General features: G+C 37.8%; 1 pseudogene; it reads right to left on the bottom strand.

The window, feature by feature from the left end:
• Nucleotides 1-2,950: 2,950 nt before the first annotated feature.
• On the bottom strand, nt 2,951-10,831 carry LOC129073324 (PIH1 domain-containing protein 1-like; annotated as a pseudogene).
• Nucleotides 10,832-14,534: the final 3,703 nt, after the last annotated feature.

Genomic DNA, 14,534 nt, shown 5'->3' with positions numbered 1-14,534 from the left:
TTGATTTTCTTCTCATCTCTACCCACTGTCTCTAGGTGTTCTCAGTAATTTCCACAACATCAATTAGTGATTATATGGAGATTAATCCATGAATGTATCTCTCCAGTCTAGCAACTGTTCCTGTGTTCCAGATATTTATATCAAATATCTTATTTCAATTTCTGTTGTGTCTCTCAGATATTTCAAACAGGGAATGATAATACTAATCCCCCCCCAACTTGTTTCTCTCCCAGTTTTACTCATCCCAGAAAACAACAGTTCCATTTAATTACTTACTCAAGTCAGAAAATTTGGAGTCATCTTTGTTTGTACCTTTTTCCTCGCCTTCATCTCACATATGTACACACACATGCACATCCATGTAATCCATTAGAAAACCCTGGTGATACAATCTCAAAAATATCTCTGAATCTATGTGTCTTTTTTTCCATATCTACTGTCACATTTCAACACAGTGAAATGTGTTGAAATGTGACACATTATCTGGCTTGCTATGATAACCTTCAAATTGGTATCCCATTTCTATTTCATTCCCACCAGCCCATCACAATCCATTCCACACAAAGTAGCCAGAGTGATTTTTTTTTATATAACAATGTAAACCCTCAATGGTTTTAAAATTCCCTAAGAATAAAATTGAAATTCCTTACCATGACCTACAAAGCTTGAATGACTCTAACACAACTCTCTAGTTTTACTTAACAGCAATCAATCTTCACCTATTATGTCCTAAATACAATGCCTTTTAGTTCATATGATAAAACTACCCCATGAGTTTAGTGATTGTCCTATTATCTTTTTCAAAGTTTTTTACCAAGTTATTTGCAGGAATACTTCTCCTTGTCTTTCAAGTTTCAGTTGATGTACCACCTCTACACAGAGCCCTTTCCGGACCATTTTTACATAATGCCCCCACATTACTCTCTGTCAAAAATGCTTCTTGTTTCCTTCCTAGCACATATTGGAAGGTATTACTACTGAGTTTGCATATTTACTTATTTATTTAGAAAATATTACAATCTTGTACTTAGTTATTATTGGATTAACAATGGATAAATTTAATGTGGTATATGCATATTAAAGAAAATGATTCAGTCATAAAAAGAATTGAGATACAGAGACATGTAATAATGTGAATGAACCTCCAAAACATTAAGGTAAGTTAAAGAAGCCAGACAAAAAAGGCTATGTATTGTATGATTCCATTTATATGAAACACACAGAATATGTAAAACCATAAGCTCAGAAAGCAAACTACCATTAGCTAGGGGCTTAGGGGAGAAGAGTGATAGCTTAATATATACAGGGTTTCCTTTTGGGTGATAAAATGTTTTAGAACTTGATATAGTGATAGTTGCATGACATTTGAACGTGTTAGAGGCTACTGAATTATACAGTGTAAAATGATCAGTTTTATGTTGGGACGTTTTCTTTTTATTTTACTTTTTAAAAACCTTTAAATTGTATTTTACCCATTACCATTTCCCCCTTATACTACCCACCCTTTCCATGAGCACAGAGTTGTCCATAAGTCCTTTTTCTTTTTCTCCCTCTACCCCCAACCTCCCCCCAAGAGCTGTCATCCTGCTCTCCTATATCTTAGGAGAGCTTTTTCTATATCTTACCTGTTTGCTCATTTTGTTCATTAGATTCCACATATGAGTAAAAGCATATGGTACTTGTTTTTTTCTGACTGGATTATTTCACTTAGCATAATGTTTTCCATGTCCATTCATACTGTCACAAAGGTTACATATTTTTTTTTCTTATTTCATGACCAAGTAATATCCCATTGTATAAATGTCCCATAGTTGTTTTATCCACTTATCTATTGATGGATACCTGGGCTACTTCCATAGCTTGGCAATTGTAAATAATGCTGCAATGAACATAAGAGTGCTTAGGATTTTTCAAATTAGTTTTAGGTTTCTTCAGATATATCTGCATAAATGGAATTGCTGGGTCAAAAGGCAGATCCATTTTTAATTTTTTGAGGCATCTCCATATTGCTTTTCACAGTGGGTGCACAAATCTTCATTCCTGCCAACAGTGCAAAAGTGTCCCCCTTTTTCCACTTCTTTGCTAGCATTTGTTTGTTGATTTATTGATGATAGCCATTCTGACAGGTGTGACATGGTATCTTATTGTGGTTTTAATGTGCATCTTTATATATATTGATTGCCCATCTCTATGTCCTCTTTGGAGAAGTGTTTATTCAGGTCCTTTGGCCATTTTTAATTGTATTATTTAAGGGTTTGGTTTTTTTTTTGGTGTTGAATTTTATAATTTCTTTATTAATTTGGATATTCAACCCTTATCAGATGTATTGGTGAATATGTTCACCCATTCAGTGGGTTGTATTTTTATTTTATTGATAGTTTTCTTTGCTATGCAAAAAAACTTTTTAGTTTGATAAAGTCCCATTTTTTAAAATCTTTTCTTTTGTCTCCCTTGTGTGAGGAGATATAGAACAGTGAAAGTGACCAGAGGGAAGGGGGCAGGGGGATAGTAGTGGAAAGAAGGGGAAAGGACTACTCAAAGAATATGCATGAATGACCTATGGACATAGACAAGAGTGTGGGAACTGACTGTGGGAGTGGGATGGGCTTAGGAGGGAAAAGGGGGAAAAATTGGGACAACTGTAATAGAATAGCAATAAAAATTATTTTAAAAAAGGAAAAAATATTACTATGAGCCTATATTTTCTTCTAAGACTTTTATGGTTTCAAGCCTAACATATCTGCCTTTAATCCATTTTGAATTTATCCTTGTGTGAGGTATAAGAAGGTGGACTATTTTCATTTTTCTTCATGTATCTGTCCAATTTACCCAGTGCCATTTTTTGAATAAACCATCTCTAGTCCATTGCATGTGCTTGCTTCCTCTGCCAAATAAAAGTGTGGGTTTATTTCATTTTTTTTTCCAGAGCCAAAAATCTTCTTTTTCAATTTTAGAGAAGATATCGCCTTCTTTTCCCTATTAGAAACAAAGGGAGACAGCGGATCAGAAAGGTGTGGATAGGGTGGGGCATGGCCACCACCAGCTGACTTCTCTTCCAATGGAAGGCTGCCTTGCTCTCATCAGAGTTGATCTGCAGGGGTATGTAGGCATCCAGATGGTACAGTTTCTGGGGGTCCCCCATCACCAGGTGGTTCTCCCTGATCTCCCATGACAGACATAGAGCTCCATCCTGTTTGGGGAGGTCAATTTCAGCCAAGGGGGTGACAGGGGCTTCCAGCCACAGCTTCAGGTGCAGCTTCTTTGGCCCTTCTTTAGGTCTTAAGGAGTCAATTTTGTAAGGATCTGAAGCCACTGATGGGAGTGAATATTTTGCTGGGAGATGGAGCTGACAAAAGGCTAGTTCTTCAACAAGTGCCACTCTGGATCCAGCTGCAGGCTGTATTTGTCCTCTAGGCTCTCCCTGGTGATGGTGATCAACAGCTCTTGCAGGAAATCCCTCATCTTTTTTTTTTAAGGATATGACCTTCACATGCATTTATTTATTAACTAAAATACTTCGCAAAATAAAAGGAAGAAAATAACCTGCTATACTGTAAAATTTGTGAATTTCTTTTTTTAATTTTTTTTCAAATATTTTTGTCTATGCCTTCTCACCACCACTTTCCTCTGCCCCTCTCCCCCATCTCCTTCCCTCAATCCTTCCCCACTTTGGCTTTTTTGATGAGTCCTTGCTATACATTCCTTGACTTGAATGTTCCCTTCCCTTTCCCTGCCCACAACGCCCTCCTTCTATCCTGTCTCCGTTGGCTACTTTTTTATTACAGTGTTGCTGGTCATATTTTCCTGTAATCTGTGTTTTGTTGTTTAGGATCCACTTATAGGCAAGATGATATGGTATTTGTCTTTCACCCCTGGCTTATTTCGCTTAGCATACTGCTCTCTAGTTCCATCCATGCTGTTACAAAGTGTAGTAGTTCTTTTTCTCTTTCTGCTGTGTAGTATTCCATTGTGTAAATGTACCATAATTTTTTAAATTTTATTTAAACTTATTTTTTCAAATACATTTGTCTCTGCCTCCCCCCCCCCACCACTTTCCCTTGCCCCCTCCCTCCTTCCCTCCCTCAGCACTTCCCCTTTGGTTTTGTCCAAGACTCCTTGCTATATGTTCCTTGACTTTCCCCTTCCCTTCCTTTTCCCCACCCCACCTCCCTCCTTCCTTCTTGTCTCTGTTAATTTTTTGATCCAATCATCTACTGATGGACATTTAGATTGCTTCCAACACTTGGCTATTGTAAATTGTGCTGCTATGAACATTGGGGTGCATAGGTTCTTTTGAATTGGTGTTTTGGGATTCATAGGCTACAGTCCCAGCAGGGGAATCACTGGATCAAAAGGCAGTTCCATTTTCAGCTTTTTGAGGAAATTCCACACTGCTTTCCACAGTGGCTGCACCAGTCTGCATTCCCACCAACAGTGGGTTCCCTTTTCTCCACAGCCTCACCAGCACCTATTGTTTGTGGATCTGTTTACGATGGCCATTCTGACTGGTGTGATGTGATATCTCATTGGGGTTTTAATTTGCATTTCTCTGATGACTACTGCTGCTGAGCATCCTTTCAAATGTCTCTGGGCCTTCTATATCTCTTCCTTGGAAAAGTGTCTGCCCAGATCCTTTCCCCATTTTTTCATTGGATTGTTTGTCTACTTGGAGTGGAGTTGTGTGAGTTCATTATATATTTTGAAGATCAAACCTCTATCTGATGTATCATTAGCAAATATATTTTCCCATACAGTGGGCTTGCTTTTCATTTTGCTCTTTTCTTTAGGCGTGCAGAAGCTTCTTATTTTGATGAGGTCCCACTTATTTATTCTTTCCTTTATGTTCCTTGCTTTAGGGGACATGTCGGTGAAAAAATTGCTGCGTGGGATATCTGAGAGTTTCCTGCCAATGTTCTCCTCGAGGACTTTTATGGTGTTGTGACTTATATTTAAGTCTTTTACCCATCTTGAGTTTATTTTTGTGTATCGTGTCAGTTGTTGATCAAATTTCAATTTTTTGCATGTAGCTGTCCAGCTTTCCCAACACCATTTGTTGAAGATGCTATTTTTACTCCACTTTATGTTTCTGCCCACTTTGTCAAATATTAATTGACCCTAAAGACTTGGGCTTATTTATGGGCCTTCTGTTCTATTCCACCGGTCTATGGTTCTGTTCTTGTACCGGTACCAGATTGTTTTGAGTATAGTGACACTGAAATATGGTTTGATGTCTGGTATTGTGAGCCTTCCTACTTTGTTTTTCTTTCTCAAAATTGCTGAGGCTATTCCGAGTCATTTAAGGCTCCATATACATATTTGAAATGTCTGTTCTATGTCTGTGAAATACGTCATTGGTATTTTAAGAAGGATTACAATGAATCTATAAATTACTTTGGGTAGTATGAACATTTTGATGAAATTAATTCTTGCAATCCATAAGCACATTATATGTTTCCATTTATTTGTGTCTTCCTTAATTTCTTTCTTCAATGATGTACAGTTTTCTGTGTACAGGTCTTTACCACCGTGGTTAAATTTATTCCTAGGTACTTTATTTTTCTTGTTGCTATAGCAAATGGTATTTAATTTTGATTTATTCTCCTTCTATTTCATTGCTGGTGTAAAAACATGCCTTTGATTTCTGAATATTGACTTTGTATCCTGATGTTTTGCCAAAATCACTAATTAGATTGAGTAGTTTCTTGGTGAAGTCTACAGGGTTTTATATGTACACTATCATGTTATCTGCAAACAATGATAGTTTTACTTCCTCCTTTCCTATTTGGATGCCTTTCATTTCTTTCTCTTGTCTGACCACTGTGACTAGGACTTCTAATGCTATATTGAATAGAAGTGGTGAGAGCGAACATCCTTGTCTTGTTCTCAATCTTAGTGGGAACGCTTTCAGTTTTTTCCCATTGAGTATGATGTTGGCTGTAGGTTGTTAATATATGGCCTTTATTACGTTGAGGTATACCCTCTTTATTCACATTTTGCTGAGTGTTTTGATCATAAATGAGTGCTGTGCCTTACCAAATGCTTTTTCTACATCTATTAAGATGATCATGTGGTTTTTGTCTTTCCTTTTTTTTTTATGTGATCTATTACATTTATGATTTGTGTATATTGAACCATCCCTGCATCCCTGGGATGAATCCCATTTGATCATGGTGGATAATCTTTTTAATGTATTGCTAGACACATTTTGACAATATTTTGTTGAGGAGTTTTACATCTATGTTCATCAGCAAAATTGGCCTGGAGTTTTCTTTCTTTGTAGGGTCTTTATCTTGTTTTGGGACTAGGGTGATGCTGGAGTCATAGAAAGAGTCTGGGAGTCTTCCCTCCTCTTGGATTTTTTGGAATAGTCTGAGAAGGACAGGGGTTAGTTCTTCCTTAAATGTTTTGTAAACTTCTCCTGTGAAACCATCCAGTCCAGGGCTTTTGTGTGCTGGGAGTTTCTTGATTACTGCTTCAATTTCCCCAGCTGTGATCTGTCTGTTCAGAATTTCTACTTCTTCACTCAGTGTTAAAAGATTATTCTTTTCTAGAAATTTGTGCATTTCATTGAGGTTTTCAAATATCTTGGCATATAACTGTTCATCGGACTTTCTTGCAATCCTTTGTATTTCTGTGGTATCAGTTGTCGTTTCTCCTCTTTCATTTCTGATATTATTTATTTGGGTCTCCTCCCTTTTTTTCTTGATAAGGATGCTTAAAGGCTTGGCGATTTTCTTTACCTTTTCAAAGAACCAGCTTCTGGATTGGTTGATCCTTTGTATTGTTCTATTCGTCTCTATGTCATTCAATTCTGCTCTGATCTTGATGATTTCCTTCCTTCTACTTGCTCTGGGATTTATTTGTTGTTATTTCTCCAGTTCTTGACGTTGTAGGGTTAGGTTTTTTACTTGAAATGTTTCTATCTTTTTTAGGTAGGCCTGTATTGCTATGAACTTCCCTCTCAAGACTGCCTTTGCTGTTTCCCATAGGTTTTGGACTGTTGTCTGTTCATTTTCATTTGTTTCCAGAAACTTTTTGATTTCTTCTCTACTCTCATTATTGACCCATTCATTATTCAATAGTGTACTGTTTGTTTTCCATGAGTTTGTAAGTTTTTGACATTTCTCTTTGAGGTTGATTTCAAGATTCAAGCCCTTGTGGTCCGAGAAAATGCTTGATATTATTTCAATTTTCTTTAATTTGCTGAGGCCTGTTTTGTGTCCTATCACATGGTCTATCTTTGAAAATGTTCCATGTGCAGTTGAAGAAGAAGAGGAACAAGGGATAAAGAACCTGGTTGAAAAAGTAATTATGGAAAATTTCCCCAATTTGAGGAGACAAAAGGACTCACGGGTCCTTTCTTTGGGGTGAATGGTTCTATATATATCAGTTAAGTCCATTTGATTTAATGCGTTATTCAGCTCCACAATATCCTTATTGATGTTTTGCTTGGAAGATCTGTCTATTTTTAACAGTGGGGTGTTAAAATCCCCTACAATCAGTGTGTTGCTGTCTATTTCTTTTTTGAAGTCGTTCAAGATTTTCGCTATATATTTGGGTATTCCTATGTTAGGTTTATATAAGTTTACAATGTTTATGTCTTCTTGATGGTTTCTTCCGTTACATATTATAAAGTATTCCTCTGGCTCTCTTTTTATGGCCTTTGTTTTGAAATCTATTTTGTCTGATATAAGTATTGCTACCCCTGCTTTTTTTTTTCTTGCTCATTTTCTTGTAATATCTTTTTCCATTCCTTTACTTTCAATCTGTGTAGCTCCTTTGTTCTGATGTGGGTCTCTTATAGGCTGCATATGTGTGGGTCATGTTTTCTTATCCATTCAGCTATCCTGTCTCTTTTGATTGGAACGTTTAATCCATTTACATTGAGAGATATTATTGATAGGTACTTATACATTTTTTTCCCTTTGTACCTCTGTTTTCCTGTTTCTTACTCTTTTTCTTCATCTTCTTAAACCAATTCCTTTAGCATATCTTGTAGTGCTGGTTTGGTGGAGACGTATTCTTTTTTCTTCTTTTTTCTGGGAAACTTTTTATTTCCCCTTCTATTTTAATTGATAGCCTTGCTTGGTAGAGCAGCCTTGGTTGTAGGCCTTTGCTTTTCATTACTTGGAATGTTTCTTGCCATTCCCTTCTGGCTTGTAGTGTTTCTGTTAAGAAGTCAGCTCTTAGCCATATCGGGGCTCCCTTGTGTGTTACTCCCTTTTTCTCTCTTGATGCCTTTAGGATTCTGTCTTTGTCTTTGGTATTTGCCATTTTAATGATGATGTGTCATGGAGTGGGCCTAATTGGGTTCCTCTTCAATGGAGCCGTCTGTGCTAACAGAACCTGTGAGCCCTTTTGTCTCCTGAAATTAGGGAAATTTTCCATAATTACTTTTTCAACCAGGTTCTCTATTCCTTGTTCCTCTTCTTCTCCTTCCAGTATCCTTATTATGCAGATATTATAGTGTTTAAGGTTGTCCTGCATTTACCTTAATGTCTCTTCATTCTTTTTGAGTCTTTTTTCCATTTCTCATTTTTTCTCAAAGCTTTATTCTACCTTGTCCTCCAGTTTGCTGATTTGATCCTCTGCTTCATGTAGCCTGCTTTTGATTCCTTCTATTGTGTTCTTCATTTCAGAAATGGTATTCTTCATTTCTTCTTGTGTCTCTTGATAGTTTCTATGTCCTTTTCCAGGCTGATATATTTGGCACTAAGTCCCAGATAGTTTCCCTGTAGTTTCTCATAGTTCTTTTTGAGGTGTCTGAGCTCACTGATCTTCCTTAGAGCCATTGTTTTGAATTTAATATCTGATAGTTAATTTGCCTGTATTTCATTTAGCTCTCTCTGTAAGGATTCCTCCTTCACCCTCATTTTGGGGGTATTTCTTTTCCTTCCCATTATTTGTGAGAGTCTTTTTTTTTTTTTTATCAGACATGATTTCCTGACTTTGTGTTTTAAACTTCTATGGTAGTAAGCAGGTCTCTTTTATTTATTTATTTATTTATTTATTTATTTATCTACTAACTTATTTATTTATTTAGTTAGTTAATTAGTTAGTTAGTTAGGTATTTTTTCTTTTCTTTTATTTCTGGGTCTTCCTCTGTTGATGTCAATTGTTGACCCTGTCTGTCCTTAGGCCATTTGTTTGAGGCTTCCTGGAATCTACTGTCTTTGTCTCCTGCAGTTGTTAATCTAGTAACTCTGCCCTCAGGTGTCAGTCTTAGGCACCACAGGGCAGGGCAGTGCCTCCTTAGGGCAGGTCTATTGTGTCCTTATAGGCTGTTGTCACTCAGGAGAATGGCCTGCCTGAGCACTATGATGACCATGGAATAAGGAAGGAGTCAGCACCAGGATCACCCCTGGCTACTCCCTTAGTTCTCTCCGAAGGCCTCCACCTCCAGTCTCTCCTCAAGAGTCTCTAGGCATCTCTGTGTCCTCTTTAGCCTGGGGTCTACTATCTCTGCAAGTAGCTCTGCACTCAGCATCAAGGCCCGCATGCAGCTCCTCTCCAGGCCATACTGTCCTGAGGGTAGAGGTATTATTTCTTTTCCTGCTGCTGCCTCTTTGAGGCGTGGCCTGCTGGCACAAAATGGAGACTACCACATGAGGAAGGAGTCAGCTCCAGGAATCCCCAGCTATTCCTCCAGTTCTTTCCCCAAAGCCTCCATCTCCAGTCTCTCCTCAAGGGTCTCTAGGCAGCTCTGTGCCCCCTTTGGCCAGGGATCCTCTATTTCTGCTGGCCCTGCTGCACTCAGTACCCTAGCCCAGCAAGCGCAAGCTCTGGGAGGGGCATGCAGAAGGCAGGATTATTGATTCCCTTATGTCTGAGCGAGATGGTAGCTGCAGAGTGGGAGGTATGTTATCACCAGCTCCTCTGGCCACCATCTCAGTTCTCTTCACAAAGCTTTACTCACCAATCTTTCCTCAGGCATCAGCCCACTCTGCTCCAGCCGGTACCTTGAGATCAAGGAAGGCAGCTGCCACTGAAAATTTTTTTTTGACCCTTTAAATATCTCTGTGTCTCCAGTCACCTGTCTCTGGCAGAGAGTGTTGCTAAGTTTTTCACGGTTGCGTTTCTGTCTGTGTGCTTTTCTGGTTTCATTTGCTGTAGTCTAAGAGTCCCTGCTTATTACTCAGACCCTGTTCTTCTCAGGGGGATCCAACTGGCTGTTTCAATGTCTGTCTGGTGCTGGTGCCCATGGGCACCCAGCCCACACTCTTGAGCCTCCACAGCACTTATGACCCCTTTGGATGTGTGAAATTTGATTCCACTGTCTGTCCGCAGCTCCAAGGCTCCTCTCCCACTATCGTTCCATTGTTTTCCAGGTGATTTCTCCACAATTTAATCACAATTCCAGTTTGGTCTTGGGAGGTCAGCGTGACTCCCACTCACCCCTCCGCCATCTCCCTGATTCCAGAAATTGCTCTTCTGTATCCTCTGGTAGAAGTTGCTTTTGACAGCTATGTCATAGGTGGTATAGCCCTGGCTTTTTGCATCCAGCTAGGCATGAGGCTCTCCCTGATACGTGGGGATGAGAAATCTGGCTTGGTCCTACTCCAGTATTTGAAGGAGATGATCCTCAGTCACATTGGCCAGAAGAGGGATGGAGGGAGAATGACAAATGTTGATGAAAACCTTCCCTTGAGATGACTTGATCTTTATGCAGAAGCCAGGTTGAGGTTGGATCTGTGTTTATTCCAATCTGCTTGTCTGGGCTTGCTGGAACTCCCTTGGGGACTGCAGCAGCAGCACCTCCAAATGTGCCATGTCAGCACCCATACCTTCTGCCTCGTTTAACTCCAAGCACCAGCAGTTTCGAGTCCACCATGACCCTCAAGGTTTCCTTGGGCAGAGCACCTGGCAGTAGGTAGAAGGTGGTCTCGAGAGGCTGCTATGCGCACTGTGAATTTATGTTTGGGCCCTCTGTTCTGTTCCATTGAACTATGTGTCTATTTTTATGCCAGTACCATGCTGTTTTGATTACTATGACTTTATAATATAGTTTGATATTAGGTAGCATGATTCCTCTATTTTGTTCTTTCTCAGGGTCGCTGTTTTTATACAGGGCTTTTTGTGGTTTCATATACATTTTAAAAATATTTTGTCTAGTTCTGAATTTTAACTTATTACCAACAAAGAAGACCGAATTGCCCCGAGGAAATTGATTAACCTACAAAGTAGGCAATTTTAACACATTTTAGCCTTGAAAGTAATCAATCAAGGAGCAAAACATTATGAATGATATAGATTATTTGAACGTTAAAAATAGTACACATAAATTAATGGATATTTATAACATAATTCACCCAACAAAGTCAGGGCATGCATTGTTTTTGAGTACACAGGGATCATATATAAAGATTGATAACTTATTGTTTCACACAAGAATTTCCAGCAAATATCCAAAAAGAATATAAAGACCACCTTCTCTGAAAAAAAAATGACAGTAGAAACAAAGTACACCATACATATGAATAAACTAAAAATGGATAAGAGACTTTCATGTAAGTCACACAACAATAAAAATCATAGAAAAAACTATAGGCAGTAAAATTTCAGACATGTCTAGAAGCAATATTTTTTTTTTCTGATACATCCCTGAGGCAAAGGAAACAAAGGAAAAAAAAATAAACAAATTGGACTACATCAAACTACAAAAGCTCTTGCACAACAAAAGAAACCATCAACAAAGTACAAAAGGCACCCACTGGATGGGAAAACACATTTACCAATGATGTATGTGATAACGAGTTAATTTCCAGAATATATAAAGAGTTTATACAACTCAACACCACGAAGGCAAACAATCCAATTAAATTATAGGCAAAGGATATAAATAGATACTTCTTCAAAGAGGACATACAGATGGCCAATAGACATATGAAAAAATGCTCAATCATCTGAGAGGTGCAAATTAAAACCAAAATGAGATCTCACCTCACAGTGGTCAGAATGGCTATCTTGAATAAATCAACTAACAAATGCTGGCAAAAATGTGGGGGGAAAGGAACCATCCTGTACTGCTGGGGGGAATGAAAATTCGTGCAGCCACTGTGGAAAACTGTGGAGCTTCCTTAAAAAATTAAACAAATAACTACCTTTTGACTCAGTAATCTCCCTTCTGAGAATATATCCTAAAATCCTGAAACACTAATTCAAAGGAATATATGCACCCCTGTGTTCATTATAGCCTCATGTACAATAGGCAAGAACACGAAGCAGCCAAAGTGGCCTTCAGTATTTGAGTTGATAAAAAAGCTGTAGTACATTCAGACCTGGCTGGTGTGGCTCAGTGGATTGATTGCTGGCCTGCAAAACAAAAACAAATATTTTTTTTTAAAGCTGTGGTACATTTAAACAATGGAATACTATGCTTCCAGAAAAAAAGAAGGAAACCTTGCATTTAGCAAGACCATGGATAGACCTGGAGATTATTATGTTAAATGAAATAAGTCAGTCAGAGAAAGAAAAATATGACCTCACTTACATGTGGAATTTAATGAACAAAGTAAACTGATGAACAAAATAGAAACAGAGGCATTGATACCTGGAACATTCTGACAGCTGTCAGAGAGGAAGGGTATTTGGGGACTGGATAAAAGAAAGTAAAAAAATTAATAAAAAAATACAAGATTGGTTCAGAAAGAGTCCAGCGATTGTTAATATAATGAGAACATTTTGCACAACACCAGTGAAACTTGGAAGGCAAGGAGAGTGGACTGGAATGAGCTTGTGTGAACAATGACAAGTTCACTATACTAGTCAGTGCAGGTGGTAGATGCCACTGAGTGAGCACGTGTCCTGTGTGGCTATAATATTAAAAGTGAATGAGCAAGTAGAGCAATTAACCTGCATCAAATTTTGCATTATGCTTCCTCCAAAGAAAATATTCAGATGATTTTGAAGGCTGCGCATATGGGCCATTGGTGATAAGCAGCTTTACCACAACAACATGTCCACTTGTGCATCAAGTGTCTTGTAGAGTTTTTTGGTGAAACATCAAATTACCCAATTGACTCAGGCCCCCTACAGATTTGGAACCCTGCAACTTCTGGCTTTTCCCAAAACTGAAGTCACCTTTGAAAGGGAAGGGATTTCAGACCAACAATGAGGTTCGGGAAAATATGATGTAGTAGCTGATAGAGAATGGGAGAACTGTGTAAGGTCCCAAAGTCCCTACTTTTAAGGGGACTGAGGCGTCATTGTCACATACAATGTTTCTTGTATCTTCTCCAATAAATGCCTTTATTTTTCATAGTACATGGCTGGATATTCTCTGGACAGACCTTGTATACATAACACATAGACACAGGCAACAGTGTGGTGATAGCCAGAGGGAAAAGGGGGTGGAGACTTGGTGAAGGTGGGTAAAGGGGGAAACATGTGGGCAGAAGGAGATTTTGCTTGGAGTGATGGGTGCATGATGCAGTGTGCAGATGATGTTTTATTGAATTGCACACTTGAAACTTGTATGAATTTTGAACAAATGTTCAAATACCACCCTCATAAATTAAATTTTAAAAAAGATGGTTAAAAAAATCAATATACAGGGTCTGGTACAAATAGAACACCTTTTTCATTACAAAATTTTTTTATCACAAAATCATAAGCATGTGATTCTCTAACATAACAATATCATACTCAAGCACACCATATGACATTTTATGTGAAATGTTCAAATTAAAACTATAAATTATTACACCCATGTCATTACCCTACCAACCGGACTCGAGCAGGCCTTACTTCTACTGGACCCTGTATTTGAAAGCTCAAATTGTTCTCTTACATAACCCGTAAGTTTAAGAGGAAAACACTTGGAGATCACAGAACACTGAGAAACAAATGATACTGAAAGTACTGCCTAATAAGCATGTGAGCCTCAGATAATGAGATACTTTGAGTTACATTAAGAACTTTTAGTGCATTTATTTATGAAATGAGAATTAATGAATTCTTTTGATTCTTTATATTTCATTTTTTGTTTTGTTTTTGTTTTTAAACATTTTATATTTATGCCATTATAGTTGTCCCACTCTAAAAATATCATCTTTTCATTTATTTCTTCAAACATCCCAAATATATTTATTTTAAAATATTATATCAGATTGTTCTGTTAATTTTAATCTATATTTAATTAATATTCATTTTTGTATGTGTCCTCACTTTATTATTTTCATGAACTTTAAAATTTTGGATTGCAGTCCATCTTTCATTATATTCTCTCTGTCTCTCTCTTACACATACACACATACAAACACCTATCTGTTCCATCTTCACCCCTTTTTATTTAGGAATTTATCATTTGCCTCAATTTGCTTTTAAGAATTTTAAATTAAACTTATTGGGGTGGCATTTGTTAATAAATCATATAGGCTTTAAGTGTACAATTCTATAATACATTATGTGTATATTGCACTGCGTGTTTACCACCCAAATTTAAATCTCCTTCCATTACACTATAGTTGACTCCCTTTTTTTTTTCTGCCAACCACCATACTGTTGTCTATGTCTATGAGTTTCTGTATCACTGC

This window comes from Pteronotus mesoamericanus, unplaced genomic scaffold (genome assembly GCF_021234165.1).
Source record: "Pteronotus mesoamericanus isolate MK-2021 breed Mesoamerican mustached bat unplaced genomic scaffold, CSHL_Meso_final contig_40, whole genome shotgun sequence".
NCBI lineage: Eukaryota > Metazoa > Chordata > Mammalia > Chiroptera > Mormoopidae > Pteronotus > Pteronotus mesoamericanus.
This window is presented reverse-complemented; position numbering and strand designations above follow the sequence as displayed.